A 13,717-nucleotide genomic window follows, 5' to 3' on the forward strand; every position below is an offset into this window, starting at 1 on the left:
TCAAGTGCTTTATTGGAGTCAAAGACGCTATATCTATGGCATTCTCCTGGTCTGTCAACCTCATACTAATAACCCTGTCAAAAAAAAGGAAATTAATATAGTGCGGCAAAAACTTATCTTTAATGAGACCGCTGAAGTTCGAAAAGGAGAGTAGCTGATGGCAGAGGGGTTGTTGCCAGAGAAAACGCGCCTGGCCAGTTGCTGAGCTATTTCTGGTTGTGGTGTTGAAGTGACATTGATGAGCTGATCAAGTTCCAGGGGTGGGCCCAGCCCTTCTGGTGCAGAAATGGGACTTCATCAAAACACTGAATGAGTTACCATTCATTGAGACTCATTTTATGCCAGGCACTGTGCTAAGTGCTTTTCCTGTATCTCATTTAATCCTGACACCAGGAGGTAAGTAGTATTTTTTAACCCCATTATTTTGGATGAGTTAGGTGAAGCTGAGAGAACTTAAGTAATAGACCCGAAGCCATGTGCAGTAAGTGCCAGAATCAAGGCTCACATCCAAGTCACCCTGACCCAGAGCTCTGTTCTTAATCACCATGCCCTCCTGAACAGATTCTTATGCCTCAGTGGTGTGGATTTAACAAAAGAACAGCATATCAACAAGATTTCCAACCTGTTAATGTATGGTGGGAAGCACTCTCTAACTGTGATCACAGGCTCCCCACCCCCGGTCTTCAACACTTCTTTCCCTGGTATCTGGATACTGGAAAACTGATTCCGTGATTGCTGCTTCCCGGTGCACATGGTATTGGAGGAAAGGGAATTTTGAGGGATGTCTCCTTTGGAGCAATACGAGGCCTGGTGAAATAGCCTCCTCCCAGTGCCAGAGAGTACCCCTTAAGTGATGAAGGAGCTTACTTACTCCAGATTCAAGCTCTCTCTCCTAACAATACTGCCAAGGTTAGGCTTTCTAATTGTCCTTTATCCGTTTTCACTCCTTGAATCTGCCTGCTGCCCTTGCTTCCATGCCCATCTCACCCTGACACTTACCTTCTTTGTTTAGCTGGGTTTCAGTATCACTGATTAAACTATAATCAAATTGCCAGTCGATTCCATTGGCTCTTTCTGGGTCAGAAAATCATTCTGTCTCCATTCACTTTGTTGATGTGATTAATGTAGTGCTTAGAATGCGCCCTTGTTCCCTAGGTCTTGTGGGAATCTCATTATCACCACCTGTCACCCCTACGGAGCCCATGTTGGCTCCTCATGAGTACTACGCTCTCTTCAAACATTCACAGACCATTTGCTGTGAGCATTTAGAAAGTGTAAAAATTTTTACCAAAGTGTCATGACTAGGTGGATTAAGACTCTTAAAATATACGTATGGGAAGTCATAGGTACTAACATGGGAAGTCACAGGTACAATTTATTGTAGACATATAACAAGGAATATCCTACTCACCCGTTAGCCTACAGTTAAACAGCACTAGAGACCCAGAGCAAAGCTGCACTCTGGATCACATTTCCTTTGAGATGTACTGGACACCTTGCAGTTCATGTATTTCCCATCCTTTAGTCCAGCCAGTAAATGGTACATTCCAGGAGGACAGTGGTTTCTCTCTGGAGCAACCTGAATTATAGCTTTCAGGAATGGTCTTATTTATACTACACTTACTGAGTACTGAGTGCTTGCCCCAGCATTATTCATTTTTTTAACAGCTTCACTGCAATATTACAGATCATGAAAATCATCCATTTTAAGTATACAGTTTAATGAGTTCTAGTAAATTTATAATATCATCCAACCATCGACACAATCCAGTTTTAGAACATTTCCATCACCCTGAAAAGTTCCCTCATGGCCGTTGTAGTCAGTCCCCACTCCCATTCCTACCCTAGACAACCGCGGATCTGCTTTCTCTAGATATAATTTTATATTTTCTAGAGACATCATATAAATGGAATCATACAAGATGTCATCTTATGTGTCTGGCTTCTTTCACTTCACATAATGTTTTTGAGGTTTGTCCATGCTGTAGCGTGTATCTGTAATCTGTTCCTTTTTATCATTAATATTCCATTGCATGAATATACTATATTTTACTTATCCGTTTCCAGTTGAAGAGACATTTGGGATTGTTTCCAGTTTTTAGCTATTATGAATAATGCTGTTTAAACATTCATTTACAAATCTCTGTGTGGACGTATGTTTTCATTTCTCTTGTGTTGCTACCTAAGAGTGGACTTACAGCATCAGATGGGAAGAAACTGGGTCACAATGTGAGAGACTGGCAGTTCCCCAAAATGTTGATGTATCATTTTATGCTCCCACTAGCAATAGGAGGGTTCTGGTTTCTCCAGATCGTCACCACCACTTGGTATTGTCAGTCTTTTTACTTTAGCCATTCTAAACTTCTTTTGGCCGTTCTTTTTAGCCATTCTAAACTGGGAATAGTGATTCCCAGTTTTATTCTGTTATGTGATTCTCCAGGAGATAAGGAAGCAGGTAGCCGATGGGGGAGGGATAAACAATGGACGAAAAAGGATTATAAGAAATCTCTCTCTCACTGTCGTCCTGCTTTCTCATCTTGAACCTGTCCTTGGGACTAACAACATCTGCTTTTCTTAGAAGTACTTCTTTAAACGCTTAACACACTTTTTCCCTCAATACATGGCTGAAATATGGTGAAAGCCCAATTCTAAAGTGCAGTAGTAGCTGGCTAGGCTAAGGAAAATCCATGGATACATTTTTAAAACCTTAGTTTTTGGTAGATTTTTTACCTCCTCCCACACCAAATTCTTTTATCAGAGCTGCTGACAAGGAACAGAATTGACTGGTTCGAATTCATTTCCTCTTTCACTATTCTACCTTCTGATGGAGGGTGTTCTATGCCGTTAAAAGTAGCTGAACAGCAAGAAGGAGGCAGCGACAGAGCAGAAAAGGAGACCACTTATAATCCAAATATTGAATAACCGGGCCCGCACTCACCTAGACTGTCTCTTGAGATTCAGTTTGTCTTAAAGCTTCTCTTTACAAATATGTGTATATTCATGTATTTTGCATATTTCAGTTTAATTTATAGTATAGGGACATAAGTTAATAATGAATTTTGTTCACCATAATTTCATTTACAATTCTGAGGTCCTTGGCCATACAATATAATAGATCATACATTTTATGATCTCAAAAACTGAAAGAAAATACGTTGGAAAATACCCTCAATAGCCATAAATATCCTGCATGGTTAGCAAAATATAAGCAAAACTGTGACCTTTCTGCTTCTTAAGATGCAGAGCACTTTTATGTATTAATAATACTGCAGAGAGATTTGCAGTTTTCAAATGCTATTAGCCCTCATCACGTCAACAAGAATAATTTCAGATGTGAGACAGCACGTATTTTCCATTTTCTTTTACAAAAAATTTTTCTTTCAATAATTCCAATGATTGTGTTATTGAGCAATGCACACGAAATTTCTCTAACGAAAACCTAATTTGCAGCAAGCTGTACTTAAGAGTAACTCACAGGGAAATTAGTTAGGAATTGATTGGTTGGTTTGTTTGTATGTTTTTAAAATCTTCTGGAGCAATGTTTATGTGAAAATATAATCAGAAAATTAGTACCTTCATCAAGAGGTAATTCAGAGAGCTTTACAAATAAACCTAAGATTCTCATTGATTACAAAGGAAGGCTTTCTACCTCCAGAACCCGTAAATGCTCAGAGGCAATTATACCCTTAAGGTCTCTCTTTCCATGCAAAGATTATCTCATTTCCTCATAATTAGTATTTCCTGTTTATTGGGACAGACTATATTCAGAAAACGTATATCCCCCTGTCCCCTCTCCCTCTCTCTCTCACTCACTTTTTCTCGCTGTCCTTTGCACCCTCTGGAGCTATATAACTCAGAGCCTCTTTTCCTTCCCATGGGTTAACACAGTTGTATTTTGATGGCATCTGTCATGCCAACGGTTATTTGCTGATTACTTAGTAGGAGCTGCTTTGAAAAGTAATAGCAGGAGGAAAAGAAAATTTGGAAAATCTAGTCAGAGGGATTTATTTTAGATGAAGTGTTAGAGGGAAAGGGAAAGAGTTACAGACGATAGGAGGTAAGGAAGTTTTACAGCACCCATGGCAAGATTGTGTAAAGGAATTAGGTGCTAAAGCTCAGAAGAAATAGAAAACTGCTGAGAGTAGAAAAGGAAAGAAATAGGATATGGATGTTCCTTTCCTTTCCTCTTTGCCTTTCAGAGACGTTTCCCCAGCTTCATTTGTTGTCCACTGTGAAAGGGGTCAGATTTGAGATTTCAGGGATGCCCCTTTAAGGTGTACTTGTGCCCTAGATGCTATGAGGGACCCTAGGATGCAGTGACACTGTATCTGACCTTCCAGAGTTTACAATCTCGTTGAACAGGTAAGACACACACACAAAAAGAGAGCTAGCTGTACACACCAGGATGTATCAAGTGTCAACAGTGCAGGGCAGCCCACAGATACTAGAGAAATTCAGAGAGAGAGAGGTTGCTGTTCCAGGGTGAGCAAGGAAGGCTTTAGGTGGGTCTTGATTTCATCCTTGAAAGAGTCTAATGAAAAGGAGGGGCAGAGACATTCTGGAATATGCAGAGGTGTTGTCTATGTGGGCCAAAGAAATATACATGGCGCAGTTGGAGGCATGGAGGAGATTTGTCTGGCTGGAGTTAAAGAAGTTTTAGATAGTAGGAGAGAGAGCTGGAGAAGTGCAAGACATGGTTCTTGATCTAAACTCTACCCAGAGATATCCCTAATAGCACATTTAAATAACAAAGATAATATTCAAAATTTTGCTGATAGGGTTATTCAAAGATAGGATGAGAAAGTTTGAAGTGTCTTTTAAAAGAGAAATAATGCCTTAATTCATGCTTTATAATTTCCAGAGCAGTTTTCTAGTCATTCTCATTCAATCCACAGATATCTCTTTTAGTCTTGGAAGGCTCTGTAGACATATATATTTAGATAGATAGATGGATGGATGATAGATAAGTCAGTAGGTATATAGATGGATAGATGAATGCATGGATGGATGGATGGATGGATGGGTGGATGGATACATACAAACATATAATATATACATACATAATAGATAGGGATATACACACATCTACATTTTTAAAATATTTTTTCCACCTACTGCATTGAGAACGCTAGAGGACTAAATATTTTTTCTTCTTTGTGGGTCACAAACTGTATAACATGGTGGTTATATGTGCAAGACATGCAATAAATGTTTGTTGAATAAGATTATTGTTGTCCCTTTAATATCACAACGCAAAGATGTTGAAGATCACTTAGCTAGAAGAGTCCAGGGAAGAACCAAATGTCATGACTTTCTGCTTCAGAGGTCCTTCTATCCACCATGCCATGCCAGGCATGGATTATTACAGCCCAAGAAAGAAGCGAGAAAATGGCACGGTCAAAAATCGAATTCGAGTTCAAATGAGGATTTCTGGAATTGTGGGAGTTGAAATTGGGTGACACACAGGCACTTTTGCCTTGATGCTTTCAGGTGGAAAGTGTTTAGAAATTATTACCAAGGCGGGGGAAAAATCCTTCACATTTAATTGCAATTTTAGTTCTGCAAATGAGAGCAGATAAACTTCCATCTCAACTTCCATTCTGGGCGTTTAAGACCATCAGGCTCCTCAGAACACTCGCAGTTTTGTTAGAAGTGGCCCCTCTGAAGCCAGATGAGCTCTCTAGACTTGCATGCGAGCTGCTCTCCTTAGGTGGCAAATATCTAGAAAAGAGAAAAAGGAATAATCTATCCCCTTAAAATGAAAGGGGGGTTCCGAATGCAGGATGAAGCTCTTTCATTCTAAATACCATTTAAATAAAAATAAAAAATCCAAAAATAAAAATCTCTCCCTGCATAAAAACCTGGAAATAAAAGGGGTGCAGTCCCATGGTGGTGATAACTAGCATCGCTTGTGTGCTCAGCATTGCTGCACGTGTAATCACTGGAGGATTCCAGCTACATGTGTTATTTCACATCCGTCAGCTAAATCAGAAGTCCAAAACATAACAAATGCAAAATGTGACACTGAGGAACGTTATGTGGATTTGTGATTTTCCCTGGAGGACTTGGTCCAGCCGGCAATAAATGGATTGAGATTTCATGTGGAACGTGGAGACAGACTGTCGCTACATGACTTTTCGTCGTGACTCATGTGCGTTCTTGCAGTTTTCTTTGGTGTTTTTCTTATTGTGCCTATGCAAACACGGCAGTGAAAATGTAAATTATAGGATAATAGGAATTTTTTGAGCATGTGGGATGTTTAATCTCCACAAAAGAAGCACAAACTAAATCTCCAACAATAAGGGGAATGGTTAATGAATTATGGCATGCTTCTCTAAAGTGTATGGTAATATGGGGTTAGTCAAAATGTCTCCTGGAAGTTGTGTATGTGGGAAAGTCCTTTAGCTTTAATATTGAGTGAAAAAATTAAGGTGAAAATTGTACTTATATTATGGCCACTACAAAACATAATCATGGGGACAGAATAAAAGGAAATATACCTAAATGCTAATAACCTATGAATAACTTTGTCTTCTTGTTTTTCTGTATTTTCTATCTCTACAATGGGAAAACAGTATTGTCATTATAATCAAAACGTTTCATTTTTAAAAAACAGATAAAGAAAAAACATGTTTAATTTATATCATGTTAAATTTAACATGCTTAATTTATATCACGTTAAATTTAAAAAGGAAAAAAAAAGTCTAAGTACACTGACTTTCAGCATTGCTGTGACATATATTCTGATGTGAGCTATTCAATGTGAGGGTAATGTCATGCTATTGTCTAGCAGAATTCCCACAGCTAAACCCAGAGACATAAATGACAGTGACATAATATTATAGCGTTGTCACTCAGTACTGTTATTCTTCTGTTGCTGGGATTTGTGATGGGGTTTCTGAAGTTGTCCTGTTTACTTGATACTGGAGAAAATTCCTAGAGGCAACTGCTACTCTGATGAATGTATACCAACATGTGGCAGGCCTGTGTTGGCTCAACAACATTCCTTGCCTTTGACCCACATTTCTCATAATAGTTGTAATAAAAACCATTAAGAAAACATGCGATAACTTTTGTTTCTTATCTAAGGGAACTTAGCAGTTAGAACCACATTCTTATACTTATGTGTATAATAATTTTTTCTTAGTTAATGGTTTAACTATGTAGTTATTTATGCCTTGTTTCTCTAAGTTTCCCCTTTGAATCTGCCACATAATTTGTGGCAGAAACTCGGTATTGTTTTTTGAGTTGAACTGAATTGGCTCAATATCTTAGAATAACTAAATCCCCAATATATTACCATTACTTCACCTTTCACTCCCATTGGGCTCCTTTTACATGCAGTTAACTTTTACCTAAGCAGACTGAAAACAGTACAGAATTCTACTACAGTAGCCTTGCTCTGGCTTTTTGAACACTAAAGGTTTGCAAACCAACTGGTCATCAGTTATGGTGCCTGGAGTGATGGGATTCCACTACTTTCCTTTCTGCTGACAACAATGATCAGATGTTATGCTGTTTTCACTCAAGGCAAACCCAGTTGCCTTTGGAATTGACTGTTCCATAATGACTATCTTTCTTTGGAATATTCTCTCTGTTATTGTCTTGCCAATTGGATTTCTTATTGTTGACTTGGGAGTTTTGAAGCCAAATGTCACCCTCCCTACCACTCTACTATTAGCCAACTTGGATTGAATCCTGGGTTGATCGGGATTTCCTATCCTTTGTCTATATATGTATTTCACAGAGAATTCTGTAAGGTGCTTGCCTGAGATCTTTTGGCCTGTAGCTTTAACACTTCACTGAGCCTTGTCCAAAACTGAAGCTGTATTATTTTATTGTTTTCAGGTGGTCAAGACCCAATACAAATGTTTTGAACGTGAAAACTGAAAATAAAAAAGAACCATCTTAAGAAGCATCATAATGGTGTGACCAATAGTGTAGCTAAGGCCAAATGGTATAGAGGTTAATAGCAAGAAGAGTGTGGTGAGTGGTAAAGAGCAAGTTAAGAATCAGGTGCTGGGGCCAGCCCCGGTGGCCTCGTGGTTAAGTTTGGCATGCTCCGCTTCAGCTGCCTGTGTTCAGTTCTGGACACAGACCTACACCACTCTGTTAGCAACCATGCTGTGCTGGCGGCCCACATACTAAAAAAATAGAGGAAGATAGGCACAGATCTTAGCTCAGGGCAAATCTTCCTCAGCGAAAGAAAAGAAAAGAATCAGGTGCAGATCCCAGCCATGATACCTGCTAGCAATGTGACCTTAGACAAGTTACTCAGTATTTCTGAGTCTCAGGTTTTGCATCTCTAAGGTGAGAATGATAATATTATTGTAAGGATTAAAAGAGATATTTATGCACATATAGAGACTTGGCATAGTTTCTAGCACATCTAGAACGTAGCAAGTGTTCAATAAATGGTGGTTATCATCAGTATATTCTGTGATATGGGATCATTGCTAATAAATAAGGAGAGTTACCCAAATGTTCTTGACACGAGTCATCGCTCTGTGTTAATTTGTTCATTCTGTCTATCTATCTATCCACCCTCTTCTGGGTAGTTCTGTGGAGGAGGCAGGGCTGGAGCTCCAGTGTAGAGGAGTGCCTCAGCTTACCTCCTTCAATTGGAGATTAAATGGTGTGCATGGGAGAACAGCATACATTCTTTTAGATTTGGTCTAGTATTAAACTAATAGCTAGAAACCAGACCCATTCCTACCCAGTCCCTGTTACTTCAATGAGGGCTTTTCCAAGTTTAGCCAAATCTCTTCATGGAAAGCACCAGCATATTTGTTTGACGTGGCTAACTTTATGACCTTGTTTCTCTGGGTCAGGATTTCCGTGCATCCTTCACATCCGTTAGCTGGTATAAGCACACCATGAAGGTTGCATCTTCTATGTGCCAGGCACTGTGCTGGTATTTCTTACAATTTCACTTATCTTATTCCCAACAACATTTGAGATTGGCATTAACTTCCTCACTTTATAGGTGAGAAAACTAAGATCAGAGAAGTCAGGTAACTTGTCCAAAATTGAGTTGTGGGAGAGTAAACCAAAAGCAGCAATGGAGGTTACACCAGCTCAGTTTTAGCACAGTTATTTGTTGTGTAGTGTCAGTTATTTGTCAACAGAATTTTGAATGTCTTTATTCCTATAAAAACATTTCTTAGCAGAACTCGGGGGCTCAAGGTAGCACCATCAGCATCAGGTCCAATTACCGACAATCCCCAAAGGCAGTGGGGAGTTTATGGGAGGAATTTATATCCGATAGAAGCCTTTGGCAAAGTAATTGAGAATGAGAATAAAAGGAAATAAGAAAATGTAGTGCTTTTAGACTTGCAAAATACGCTTGGAAAGGTTAATGCTGTATTTTTCTGAAATGAGGGAATTCTTTGATCTTGATGCTTAAAAAAAAGAGAAATAGTACAAGAAGTTAAGGGCATGTCTCTGGATCGTCTAAACAATGTTGCCTGCAAGTAATGAGTTCTGGGACCACACTTATTTAGCATATTTATAAATCATCTGAAAGAAGGAGTATATGGTGAAATTCCAGATTTGCAGAAACTGCCAGGCTCCTCCAGGTAGTGAAATGCCGAACTGGCTCATATAAATGCAGAAAGATAACACAGGGCTATCCCAGTGGGCAGAAGGAGGGCAGATGGGCTTCTGCATGGACAACTGTAAGATAAGGAGTTTAGGGAGAAATAATTCAAACCATCCTTCCAAGATGAAAGGGCTTTGAACTATCAGCTATAACAAAATTAAGAGCTTTTACAGTCAGTATATATTTTGGTCCCTAGTTATTCCTGCTGTAACTAAAAGGCCAGCCAGAAATCAAGAGTGCTTAGAAAGGACATTTTAAAAGGGGGATTAAAAGCAGAAAACAGTATCCTGCTCAAATGGAAAGCTGTGGTTCCCTTACACCTGGGATATTGTGAGCAATTTGCTCAACAAACCTTAAGCAGTTGTACTAGGGTAGGAGAAGTTACAGAGAAAGTCAACTAAAATGATGTGTGGGACGGAGGAGCTGCTTTATGAAAACAAACTGCAAAGATGAGGATTCATCCACCTGGGAAGACGAAGGTTTATAAGTCATAGGAATGTGGACATTCACCTTGATTAACATTTACCATCCCCATCATCAACAGACGTGGGTCACAGAGTGGATATAAAAGGAATAAAGCATAATGCTAGTTTAAAGTCTAAATTAATTTAGGCAGAAAGGCCAATAGGCTAAATGATATAGGCAAATGAAAATTCAAAGTGGCACAGGATGAGTGCCAAAGAAATGCCCACCCCTCCCCCTTAAAACTTGAAAAGAGAGGCCAGCCCAGTGACGTAGTGGTTAAGTTCACGTGCTCCACTTCCGCGGCCCGGGTTTCACAGGTTTGGATCCCAGGCGTGGACTTACACCACTCATCAAGCCATGCTGTGGCAGGCGTCCCACATACAAAATAGAGGAAGATGGGCACAGATGTTGGCTCAAGGCAAGATTCGCCTTCCTCAGCAAAAAGAGGAAGATTGGCAACAGATGTTAGCTCAGGGCCAATCTTCCTCACCAAAAAAACCAAAGAACTTGAAAAGAGAGAAGTTTTTTTAAAAATCATTTACACAATGGGTAGTGTACTTTAGGAACTAGTTACCCAACAGGAGTGATTATATCCTGGAACTACACATGGACAGGGAAGGGATAAATACATTTCTTATGAATGGATTTGTAAGATGTTGTTTTAAAAAGTCAGTAGTATTTGGAGTAATGCCCGAACTTTGCAGTTTATCTTGGAGTAGAACAAGCTTTGGAATTGGTAAACTTGATTGAAATCCCAGAGCCACCACATACTAGCTCTTAGATAGGCAGTTTAACCACTCTGAACCTCTGTCTCTTCATCTGTAAAGCGAGAAGAACCGCTTCCAGGTAGGGATGTTGGGAGGATTGAAAGGGCAGTGTAGCATTTATAAAGCTCCTGGAAGGGGTAGGGACTGAGGCTCTCTGCAAGTCTTGGTTCCCTTTGTCATCTCTTCTACAGTATGCCCTTTGCAGCACTATCAGACTAAAAATCCCTTCTTGGGAGACTCTGAGTCTCCCCCAAGTAGACAGTTCTTGATTCTAACCCTTGCTTACAACTTTTATCTAGATTAACATTCATTCTTTCATATTCATTGGACCCCTATTATTTCAAGCATTGCTTTAGGCATTTGGGAAATAATAGTGATAAAGATATACCAGGGCCCTGCTCTAAGGTAGCTCACCTTGGAGAGAGAGGTACATAAACACTACACCTGTAAATAAAATTATTTCAGAGCATGATAAAAAGAGGATCACAGAGTGGAGCGTGACAGGGGTTGGGGGCATGGTTCTTTCCGTGAGGAGGTGGAGGAAGGCTTTCATGAGGAGGCAAGAGTTGAACAACACCCAGAGGGATGAGAAGGTGTCATTTGGAGATCTTAGAGGGAGCATTCCAGGCAGATAAACGAACAGGAGTAGAGGCCCCGAGGTGAGAATGAGTATGGAATGTTCAAGGAACAGAGAAGGCCAGTGTGACTGAGCATCCTGAATGGAGGGGAGAGAGGCAGAGACACAGAGAAAGACAGAGAACAACCGGACCTGTTGGGCCTTCAGGCCAGGTCAGGACTCAGGTTTATTCTACAAGCAATAGGATGCTATTGGAGAGTTTTCAGCTGGTTAGGGATAAGACTTGACTTATACATTTGAAAAGTCTTGTGGCTGCTGCCTAGAGAATGGGACTCTAGGGCTGCATGAGTAGAGGGAGCGCTGTCTCTCTTTCTCTTTCTGCCCCCACTACTTGCCCACTCTAGGCTTTCTCCAGGCTCTTTCCATCTTTCTGGACTCGAGGGGTCACACTGATTTCACACCACCTCTCTCACGGTGCAGGAGTGACTTGGCACGGATCTCTTTGCACTCCTTCATCGTTTAGGACATATAAAAATTATTTTCCTCAAATGAAATATTTAACCCAAATATATGTCATTTCAGGTTTTAAAAATCAATTTGATTGGCCACAGGAAACGTATTTTGGCATCTCTGGGAGACAGGCTGCACGACGATCCACCACAGAAGCCCCCTCGGTCCATCACCCTCAGGGTAAGTGCCAGCACGTTCACAGGTCTTATTCTCCACTTTTATCCGCAAAGATTATTTTGTGCAATAAAACAAAACAAATGGAGCAATGGATCAGGAAGGACAGGCTGTTTTCCATGTAGCTTACCTTATCTGTGTAAGAAACAATCTCACTTTTGATTGTGTTTTATAAAACAAGATTTGTTTTCCTTGATTGGTTAAATGCATATTTTTGAGATTTAGATACACATCTGACCGACCATCAACTTTAAAGAACCACTCTCCCTACTCCCATCCCACACTCCCATTTACACCAGGAGAGAGGAAATGAGTTTTCTGTCAAACTACTCAAACCCACAGAAAGAAAATCGATCAAGGACCACAGTTAAGTAAAGATCAATTTAAAATTAACCTCAGGGTCTTCTGTTTTCTTAGGAAATAAACATTATTCAGCTTTACCCACTTCAAAAATTAAGAATAGAGAATCTAGGAGTTTATTTAATAAACTATTTCAGCTACATTTTAGAATTATGGGGTAGAAAAGCTAGAGAAAAACCCAGAGGGAAGAGAGAAATAAAGGAGAAGGGAAAGGAAGGCAAGAAGGACGGAGCGAGAGAAAGAGAAAAGGAAAGAGATGATTGCCAGGCAAAATGGCAGCCGGAAGGAGCAGCCAGCAGTCACTGGGTTTTGTGAGGCCCATAAGAACTTTTCAAAAATTTATCGAAAAGCTGGGATCTCCCTGACCAGTTGGAGAGATCCAACTCTGTTCTCCTTATTTAGCCCTGCACTTGCTTGCTTCTGATTCCCTTTCCACAAGTGTCAGAAAAGGCAGTGATAATAAATGAACACAGGCGTGGTACTTGGAAGTAACTGCCAGCGATGACATGCAGTAGAATGTGAACTTCACTCTTATCAGTGAACTTCAGCAAACAGCATCACTCCTGTCTGTACAGCAGAGGGTCAGGCAGGAGAGGAGCTGTTAAGACTTTAAGTCTGATTCCATTTTAAAGGAGAAGAAAATAACACCAAGATTTCAGGGAATGCAAGAGAATTGGCTGCAGGAAGGAGCCATGAGGAAAATTGATTACTGGGGGAACTGGGAGACACTGGGATATTTGAAGGCTTCTTGGGCTTTGGGAGTAGTGAAAGTAGAAATAGGACCTGTTTTTCTCTGTCAATAAGAGGAGCTTCAAATAAATTGGGGGGAAATGAGGCTAGAACAGGATTATTGTCTTGCCTTCATTTTGCTACACGACAGGGGAGAAAGATATAGGCACCATCAGGGTAACCATCCTAAAAAAGACTCTTTAGAGGAGTAATTTCCTGCTACTTACTCTACTCTCCTTCTCCTTCTGAACCTCTCCCTCTGGCTCCCTGGAAGAGATTTAGGGGAACAACAAAATGATCAAAGACAGAGATTCCCAAGAAAAAATGTAGGACCTTAATCTGTCAAAAGAGGTCCAGAGCATCCAGGGTGAAGTGGCCCAGAGAATCGGCATGACCCAATCCTGCTCTTACTTGCAAACACTGGAGCCCAGCTGTCTGCCACCCCTTATCTTACTTCTGACTGGTTTCCCTCAGCTTGAGTTGTTTTTGCTGTTGAAATACATCCTCTGTTATTATATGCATTGCTCTGCAGTC

At 40.3% G+C, this 13,717-nt stretch overlaps 1 protein-coding gene across 1 annotated transcript in view; it reads left to right on the forward strand.

Moving 5' to 3' along the window:
• The first annotated feature begins 12,006 nt into the window (after nt 1–12,006).
• The window catches only part of LOC131421775 (ankyrin repeat and sterile alpha motif domain-containing protein 1B-like), a 75,285-nt gene continuing 73,574 nt past the window's right edge, over nt 12,007–13,717 (forward strand). Inside the window, exon 1 of the mRNA XM_058568589.1 lies at nt 12,007–12,100. The gene's annotated coding sequence lies outside the window, so the exon portion shown is untranslated. The remainder of the gene's footprint in view (nt 12,101–13,717) is intronic.

The sequence above is a fragment of the Diceros bicornis genome, chromosome 25 (genome assembly GCF_020826845.1).
Source record: "Diceros bicornis minor isolate mBicDic1 chromosome 25, mDicBic1.mat.cur, whole genome shotgun sequence".
NCBI lineage: Eukaryota > Metazoa > Chordata > Mammalia > Perissodactyla > Rhinocerotidae > Diceros > Diceros bicornis.